Raw genomic sequence first — 9,099 nt, forward strand, 5'->3', positions numbered from 1 at the left:
TGTGACAGTTTTTAAATGTGACCATTGTGCTACTGAATTTGAATTTACACCTTGCACCAATAGGTTGGAATAAAGGCACGCAAACGTCTTTAAATTTGGGAGTAAAATTTCAGGCGGCAACAAAAACCTTCCAGATATATGTATGTTATTTATCCAACTGGTGCACTAGCCTGAACACCTGCCATCTGGGGTGTACACTGCATCTACACCCTAGATGGCAAGATAAAGTGAATGCATTTTATTTTCATTGTGCACTTATGGGGGAAAAAAAAAATAAAGTTGCTAAAGTGAACCCATTGATCTAATTTGTAGTCCCATCATTTTATTCTGGATACTTTTAGGGCAGCTTTGCATGATTCACAGTTCAAAATAATTCTTATTTACCTTATCCATGGTGTGCATGGTGTTCCCTCAGTTTATCTGAAACTTTGGCCACGTTTAATCCAAATATAAATGTAAATAACCTTAATAGTATACATATCACAGAAAATCAGAATCAGAATCAGAATCAGAATACTTTATTGATCCCTGGGGGAAATTATTTTTTGTTACAGTGCTCCATTTTAAACCAACATTAAGACAAGACAGACAATACGCTAACTAAGAATAGTACAATATATACATATATATACATACATACATACATAAGTCACTTATAAATAAATATTTGGAAAAGAAACATGTGTAGTTGTAGCAGCAAACAGTGTGTTAAGTGGATGCGTTGTACAGGGAGATGGCCACAGGCAGGAATGATTTCCTGTGTCGTTCAGTGGTGCTTTTCGGTAATCTCAGTCTCTCACTGAACGAGCTCCTGTGACTGACCAACATGTCATGGAGTGGGTGGGAGGTGTTATCCAACATTGTCTTTATCTTGGACAGCATCCGCCTCTCCGACACCACCTTGAGGGAGTCCAGCTCCATCCCCACAACATTGCTGGCCTTACGGATCAGTTTATTAAGTCTGTTGGCATCTGCGACCCTCAGCCTGCTCCCCCAGCATGCAACAGCATAGAGGATCGCACTGGCCACCACAGACTCATAGAAAATCCTCAGCATTTTCTGGCAGATGTTGAAGGACCTCAGTCGCCTCAAAAAATAGAGACGACTCTGGCCCTTCCTGTAAAGTGCTGTGGTGTTTTTAGCCCAGTCCAGTTTATTGTCAATGTGTACTCCAAGGTATTTATAGTCCTCCACAATGTCAACACTGACCCCCTGGATTGAAACAGGGGTCAAGTGTTTCCTGGTCTTCCTGAAGTCCACGATCAGTTCCTTGGTCTTTGCCACGTTGAGCTGCAGATGATTCTGCTCACACCACGTGACAAAGGAGTCGACCACAGCCCGGTACTCTGTCTCATCATCCCTGCTGATGCATCCAACCACCGCAGAGTCATCAGAAAACTTCTGAAGATGGCAGGTCTCTGTGCAGTGGCTGAAGTCTGTGGTGTAGAGGGTGAAGAGGAAGGGGGAGAGGACAGTCCCCTGTGGTGCCCCTGTGTTGCTGATCACCTTGTATATAATATAGAAAGGGATAAAAGGTAGCCTTTAAGGTCTTCAAAGAGCCTTTATTCATGTAATGGGGAGGTGTGGTGCTAGAATTATGTTTTGTTTTTAATAAAGGTATAGCAGAAGAGAGTTGGGATTCAGGTGTAATATGCAAGTACCTTCTAAGAACTTACTTTATACCTGTGTAAATGGCAGATTTACTGACTGCCATGTTGACTGTATTCTATTGATATTGGTATGCAATGGAAACGCAACTGACAGAGCAAGTAATTTTGAATAGAAATGCATACTGTACTGATAAAGTTAGGAACTGTCAACCAGCCAGTTGCAACACGACAAACAAAATTAACATTTCTCTGCAGCAGGAAAAGAGCAGAATTTCCTGCCGTGGTGAGCTAGCACAATCTGTTATGTCATTCACTATATTAATGGCGTGGAACTAGAACACATTAGAGGTTTCAGCTTAAAGTACCGACTGAAATAACTGTCATCAGTATTCTTTTTGCCACAGTCCTATTTGCATTTTTGTGTTCTCAGCTCAAACTAATTCTGCAATGGGCAGACCATAGCCATCAGTGTCCTGCATCATAAAAACAGCGGAGTAGTAAGTGGCTATGTCAAGCGGATGACAGTTCACAGTTACAGCTCACTGGCTGGCTACACTCTGACCTCTGAGGCAATGAATCACATTCACACATCGGCCATCTTGTGACCCACTCAACAGCACTAAATGTTTAAAAATAAATAAATAAAAATGCACCAGGATATGCGTGATGTCAGGTGTGATACACAAGCAAAAAACACACACATTGATCCCCCACCTATTGCTCTAGATGTACAACTAATAAATAATCCATACTGGTAATGTTAGTCTAGAAACATAACTTATCTCAAGATGTATCATCTCTAATGTATATGAACACAGAGGATTTTTCTCTTTCTTACATAACAGTGAGCCTAGACACGCTCTTAGCTGTGGGCATGTGTCTATAAATGAAAGACTGTTATGTAAGCAACTGCTGCATCTCAGACCATTCCCATGGCTTGGCAGTTTAGAATGACTTTGATTCAGCATCATATCAGATACATTTTACTCTACTTTAGAGAGGCCTGACAGTAGATAATCACAATCAATAACTACCTCCATATTTCCTCTGGCCACAGCAATGAATTTTACAGGAAAATTACAGCATATAGGATTCTACTGAAGCAAAACCTTCACACATTGACGCCCTATCCTACAGCCAGTAACAAATGCCTAAACTCCATCTGACCCCTGCTCTGGAGCAGTTTTTGTGCTGGAGGACTGACAGAATCGCTTTATGATAAGCATGTATTTAAAAAAAAAAGAAAGAAAAAAAGATGAAGTGGTTACTGAATAGGAGGTTTCTTGCAGAGGGTTTAATTGAATTTGGCATTTGCTGCTAACCATCAGAGACAAAAGGAAAGGCGAGCCTCCACTTCCGATCGTCCCATCTGAGAGGGAAGAGCAGCTTACACTCACAGCCTCTGCTGGGCTTCCATCCAGTGCAAATCAGACAAGCCTTGTACTTGGGCCTCATGCAAATCAAAGCAGAGCTGGATCCTTGCTGCGAGCTGTAAATGAACAGCCAAATATTGGCTTCTAATTGAAAGCAGCAGTTGCCTGTGTGCACAGGCACCCCTGCTGTGAAACAGTGGACAAACACACTGAAGGTGTACACTAAGGTTACTGCTCCATTTGTGTCCTCTTTTCCCACCATTTTCCTCCATCCCTTTTTGCATTTTTTTATTAGCCATGGCTTTGTTTTCCTCTTTTAAAGACTACTATTTAAATAACATTTTATAATATTAAGATCTTTTATAGCAGCAGCACTTCTAACAAACATGGTAGTCTTCAGGGTAACAATAATCCTGAACTAGATCTAAAGAAATTGTGTAAAACATAATACGCCCAAGAGAAAATCTCATCTGCATCTCTTATTTTATTCGTTATTCTTGATGGTAACGTATTCCCTGCTCCACCACAGGGAGAGAAACAGAGAAGAAAAATGAGTGCTTATGAAAATCCTGATGAAAATTCGGTGCATCTGTAATTGAACACAGACATACTAAGTCTTGACAAGAGAGATTCAAGCTGTGGCTGTGATAAAGGTGCTTTTGCTTTCCATTTTTCAGCCTCCATCAATCATCGCACATGATCACAATGACCAGGGCATCAGCCATTCCAGCTCAATAAGAACCAATCAGTGAAATGGGCAAAAATAGGAGACTGAAGATATGGCTGAAATCAAGACAGAAAAAGAACACACGTATTCAAAATGAGGAAGACGGGTAAAACAGAAGAGATTATATTTTTATTCTGTGCGAAACATTATGGCTCTATTTTGCCTAACTTTGAATATTCAAATGCATTCAAATATGCACATGCTCTAAGTGCAGCTGAGGAGATCGTTTTGAAGTCAGAAAGCAGCACTGACTAATGGTAGCAAACAAGGCAGAAAAAAATAAATGGTGATCTAAATTGAGAAAAGGCAACTTACAATTTAACTGCTTTGCCAATATAAACACCTAGAAAACCCCCAACTCTGGACATCGTATACGCACAAATACAAACACTGTTAGTCTCTGAGCCTAAAGTTCCCAGGGAGAACCGTGTATCCAGTTTGCTCCTAAAGCAGATGAAGCCTACATTGTGCCGAGAAAGGGATCAGACTACATTTACCTTCCAAACATACACTTGACACCAGGGGAGTGGCTTCAACCGTCCACAGTTTACCCCATTGTGTAGCGATTTTGGCTTTCAGCTGGCAGAATAAGCCAGGTCAGTCATGGGACACCATGGTGCTCCATTTCCCAAATGCGTGGCTATTATGTCAAGTCCAAAGAGGATTCTTTATTAAATTTGCAGCATGTGAGCCCAGAAAAGACCTCATGATTGTTATTCTATGAGCTGGAAGTTGACAAAATATTTTTAGCCAGAATTTCAAGCCTTCAACCTTTTTTCCTTATATTTTTATTTATTTATTTATTTACTTGCTTGCTTGTTTTTTTGTTATTTTTTTAATCAGCTCTGTACCATAGACTGCTAAGACAGCACGTACATACACTTCCTATTCCTCAAGCTGCATCTGACAGATATGAAATACAGTCTCAACTCAAGACAAATCCTTTCTAAAACTCGTCAGAGCCTCAAGTGATGTAGTGAATGAGAGAACTCTTGCATGTGTTTAAACACTGTGCAGCTGTGGCAGCAACAGCGTGCTGTGTAGATATAACGAAGGCAAATAAACTGAAGGGAATAACGCCTTGTGTTCCATTCAGCTTTAGATGACGGAAAGACAGATAACAGATCGTTACAGATGGGAAAGGGGTACCCTTAAACTCAGTTGTGATATCTTTCTTTTTGTCCAGTTGACTGTCCCTCTGGCACTATCAGGCAAGTCTTTTTCAGAGTTACCTTGTCAACTCTAAGAAAGCCTGTCAACACCCTCTCCTCCCTTGTGTGAAGATAAAAGACAAAAGGCAGAGAGTTACTTACTATGCCAGATTTATAAAAGACATGGTATAGCAGATTTTTAAGACTAAAGATCAAGTTATGGTGCTCTGTGATCAAAATTTTGGATTTTATATATCTTTGGAGATATTAAGCCTTTCTTCTCAATAGAAGTAATGTATTTTATTTCTGAAAATGGCGTTCTACCTTTGTTCCAGGGTGGCATCACTGAAAGAAAGCAAAACATTATCTGCCATGAGGCACAACAGTAAGTCCTGAGTTAAGGCACACTATGACAACTTCCATCCCTGGAGTTTGACCGAGGACTGGATTAAGACATGGAAGCAAAGCAAAAAATTAATAAAGGAGAGAACGTGGACAGCATCCCCTACTGAAGAAAAGCAAGTTAAAAAGAAATGGTTAAAGAAATACAGTGAGGCAGTTGGTGTAAACTCTTGGAAGTGGTGGAGGCAGTGGTAGTAAGACACAAGGAGCACCAGTCAGGGAGGCTTAACCGTGCACTGGTGTCTCTCTGTCAGACCAGTTCACACTGCAGACAGAAGCAGTATTATAGAGCTGTGGGCCTGGCCAAGAAGAACAATAGCTCCTGTGTGCTGGGCCCTCTGGAGGATCCTAACAGCTGGGAGATAGGAGGGCTGCCTGTAGCTCAACTAAATGGCACGTAAGCTGGCATTACACATTACGCACACTCGCATTCATTTTTGCGCTCTCTGCCTTTCCCAGAATCCCTAGCCCACCTTCCTCCCACCACCTCCTCTCGCCTCCTCATGCCAGGCACCCATCACTCACTTAACTCTCATCTATTCCCCTCCTTTCTCTTTCTACTCACTCTTTCCTTATGACCCCTGTCATTCTGCGTCCCCCTATCACCCTTCTCCTCCTCTGAGGAGAAAGACCAAAAAGAAAGACCCTAAAAAAAGACAGCAGAGGAGAAAGAGATTTCTTGCTAGCATGAGAAAGTCAAAGACTGGCAGAGGATCAGAGCACTGTCAACAAATAATAGACTTCCAAAAGCCTCCACAGGAGGCTGTTCAGTCATGAGGGCCTATGAAACACATTTAAATAAAAAAGCACGAGAAGTGCACACTGATGAAATGTCATCCCTCACAGCAAAAAGTTCACAAACAGCATAACATAAAATGGCAATAGGCTCGATTCTATTCTGAGGAGACACCTGTAGCAAAACTGAGAAACTTTTGTATATATTCATGTATCAAAGAGCGGCCAATGTGAACAGAGCCCTCAACTGTGTATTTGTCACCTTGGCATGACGTTTTTCAGGACCAAAAAAGACATGCATATAACATAAAGGTCAGAAAGTCGCCTGCTTTAAAAAGAAGTTGCCTCAAACTGAACTACTGCCTCTTGTCTGGACCACATCAGACATCCTTTAAGACATGTCCACTGAGGCTGAATCAGACCGGTGGTTAGGGGACAGTCTCTGGATTATGTCCTCAAGCCAGCTCTGAATCCAAACAATATGACAAATGGTCCCTGCATGATCCCTCTGAGCGCTTATGAAAGCTAGGCTATAGTTCTCAGTCATGTGATAGTTTGGAGGCCACTCCTGCAGGCTGATATATTTAACAGCTGCAATGGCCCACAGACCATTTTGTTTCTGCCATATGCTCTTAACCTACAGATTTTTTTTTAAACGTTTTTAAAAGATATCCATTCATCTGGAGTCTTGGTGACATTCACTGCACTACTGTAAATTTTACTCATCTGCAGTTCAGGTCACATACAGTTGATCAGAACAAGACTAAAGTAGTATTTCCCTTGAAGTTGAGTTCTTCTGCTCCAGCCATCATACAGGACCATGACAGATCTTCTCGGCCCACAAAGTCTTTTTCAGGTGGAACTAGGTGGGTATTCAGTGGTTGTAGCCAAATAATTAATTATATATATATATATATATATATATATATATATATATATATATATATATATATATATATATATATATATATGTGTGTGTGTGTGTGTTTGATGTGGGCTAATTTGATAGAACAGGTAAATATTTAAGGTCATCTGGAAAGAGTCAACATCTTCTCTATCTGCATTAATTATTAATGCAGCTTCTGATCAAATCGAGGAATTAAGTCTTATTTATGCATTCCACTGAATCACAGCCAAGGCAATGTGAGTGTACAGAGCTCTGCATTTGTTGATTTGGACAAGATGTCTAGCCTTGTAGGATAAATAGCTTCTTTCTTTTTTTTAACCTCACTATTTATTAGAAAAAAAAAAAGAATAATTATTAAATTCCTGCCATCACATGTAAACCCTAGTTTACCTCGCTCTGTATTTGTTATTTTAACACATCAGAGGCACACTAATCCACTGTCAGAAGCAGCATCCACAGTGGCATACATGGATTTTTAGCAATAGCTCTGCAGCTGATGTTTCTAAAGGTGATTCATTCATCATCAACCACGAAGCTGAACCCACACTGTCACTACAGGCTGTTCTTACATTTACTATTGCATTTTTAAAAGAGGCAAACCATGAAATATGCTGCTGGCCACTCAGCAGGCAATAGTTACCTGCAGCAATCCAAAGACCCAACTCTTAGTTTGTCTCAACTGGACAGACTGTAGAAAAGATATGCTCACTTTGATGAAGTGCAAAGCCCATATTAGCCGGCCTCCTGTGTATCAAAGAACATATTCGTGCTGTCACTACATATAAAAGCTGATTACTGCACAGCGGTCACAAAACGACGATGCCCCTCGTGCCCACTTTTCTTGTTGCACTTGAAGTAGTACAAAGAAGGTTTCGGATTTCACAGAGCATGATTTTCACTGGGCTGAAGGCTTACCATCCCCCCATGACTGCAAACGAAGCTGGCTGGAATAGACCCCAACCCCTGTCCTCCTTCTCCTCTGCCTCGCAGAGGCAAATCAATGCATTCTTATAAAATTAACTGCCCGTGGTTCCCTTCATGACACTGTAGCAAACTGCCCACTCCACAAACTCGCTAACAAATAAAACACACTCTACGTCTTTTTATTTATTTGTTTATGCACGTTGGGTTAATTGGGGAGCATTGCAAATATTTGCTCTCTGCTTTTCTCACTAGTGTGATATTCTTCAGACTCACTATGTCAAGACGCTGCAGCGGGATCTCATGCAGATGTGCAGCTGCAATTTATCACCCAGCGGTCCCATTACCAATTCCTCCTTTAGTCATTCAAAAATAAAAATGCTACTGGTAGGTAGGCTACTTTGTGGGATTTTGACCACTTTGGTAGCCTAACGTTGTTCTCATTGCCACATTTGTCAACTGTACACCGGGTAAACGTGGGAGTCAGTGATGGCCAGGCAGTTTTAAATTACCAAGACCGTTATTAGTCGAGCAGCTCCAGTTGAAGTCTAATGTTACAACACGGTGACTCGGTTTTATGACGGTAAGTTGCCGCTGTGCTAATAGCGATAACATAACGTTACTAAAGTCCCATTTTGCATGATGCACTGCAGTGCAAAATTTAAAAAGAAATTATTTACCTGATACGTTTGTAAGAAGAAAAAAACCCCTCTTATTTTCTCTCCATCCTTACTGAGCAGCAGAGTGTGCCACCGTGTCCAAAAATTTAAATCCCCGGGTCGGATCCATGGTTGTACTGTCTCCGTAATCAAATGTACTCCTGCTGGAAGAGGCGGCGGCGGAGATGAATCCAGCCACTTTTTTTCCAAAGGGATTCTCTGGGCAAATGTTGATGAAATTGGCAATAAAGCTAGTCCGGTTAAGCTTACATCAGGTTTCACGTCATAAAACCACTTTGATTTTTACCCGTATGCGACATTTGTTTTCTTTCTAAGAGAAGTAGTGTGAAATTACGTATATCCACAAGAAAACGTCCCCATTGAAATCGGTAATAATGGTACGTACCACTCTATTGTTGGGGCGCGAGAAAACGTCCCATGCTGCTGCTGAAGTGTACTCGTGGGAGGCTCGTGCGCGTTCGCGGTATTGGCTTATTATCTCAAACCTTGGTGTTGTGCTGTCCAATCGATTTCAGGGAGGGACACACTGATTTGGATTATTTCAAACATTACAGTTGAAGAGAAAATAAAATCACACAGTGAATCAATATATT

At 41.1% G+C, this 9,099-nt stretch overlaps 1 protein-coding gene across 5 annotated transcripts in view; it reads right to left on the reverse strand.

The window, feature by feature from the left end:
* wasf1 (WASP family member 1) overlaps positions 1-8,956 on the reverse strand; it is a 63,276-nt gene extending 54,320 nt beyond the window's left edge. For 2 of the 5 annotated variants that reach the window (XM_026194016.1, XM_026194015.1), the window contains exon 1: positions 8,507-8,954. The gene's annotated coding sequence lies outside the window, so the exon portion shown is untranslated. Of the gene's footprint in view, positions 1-8,506 lie in introns of all 5 variants that reach the window. The other 3 variants (XM_026194012.1, XM_026194014.1, XM_026194011.1) reach the window with 3 other exon arrangements.
* Between the last annotated feature and the right edge of the window lie 143 nt (positions 8,957-9,099).

Source organism: Astatotilapia calliptera, chromosome 15 (assembly GCF_900246225.1).
Source record: "Astatotilapia calliptera chromosome 15, fAstCal1.2, whole genome shotgun sequence".
Taxonomy (NCBI): domain Eukaryota; kingdom Metazoa; phylum Chordata; class Actinopteri; order Cichliformes; family Cichlidae; genus Astatotilapia; species Astatotilapia calliptera.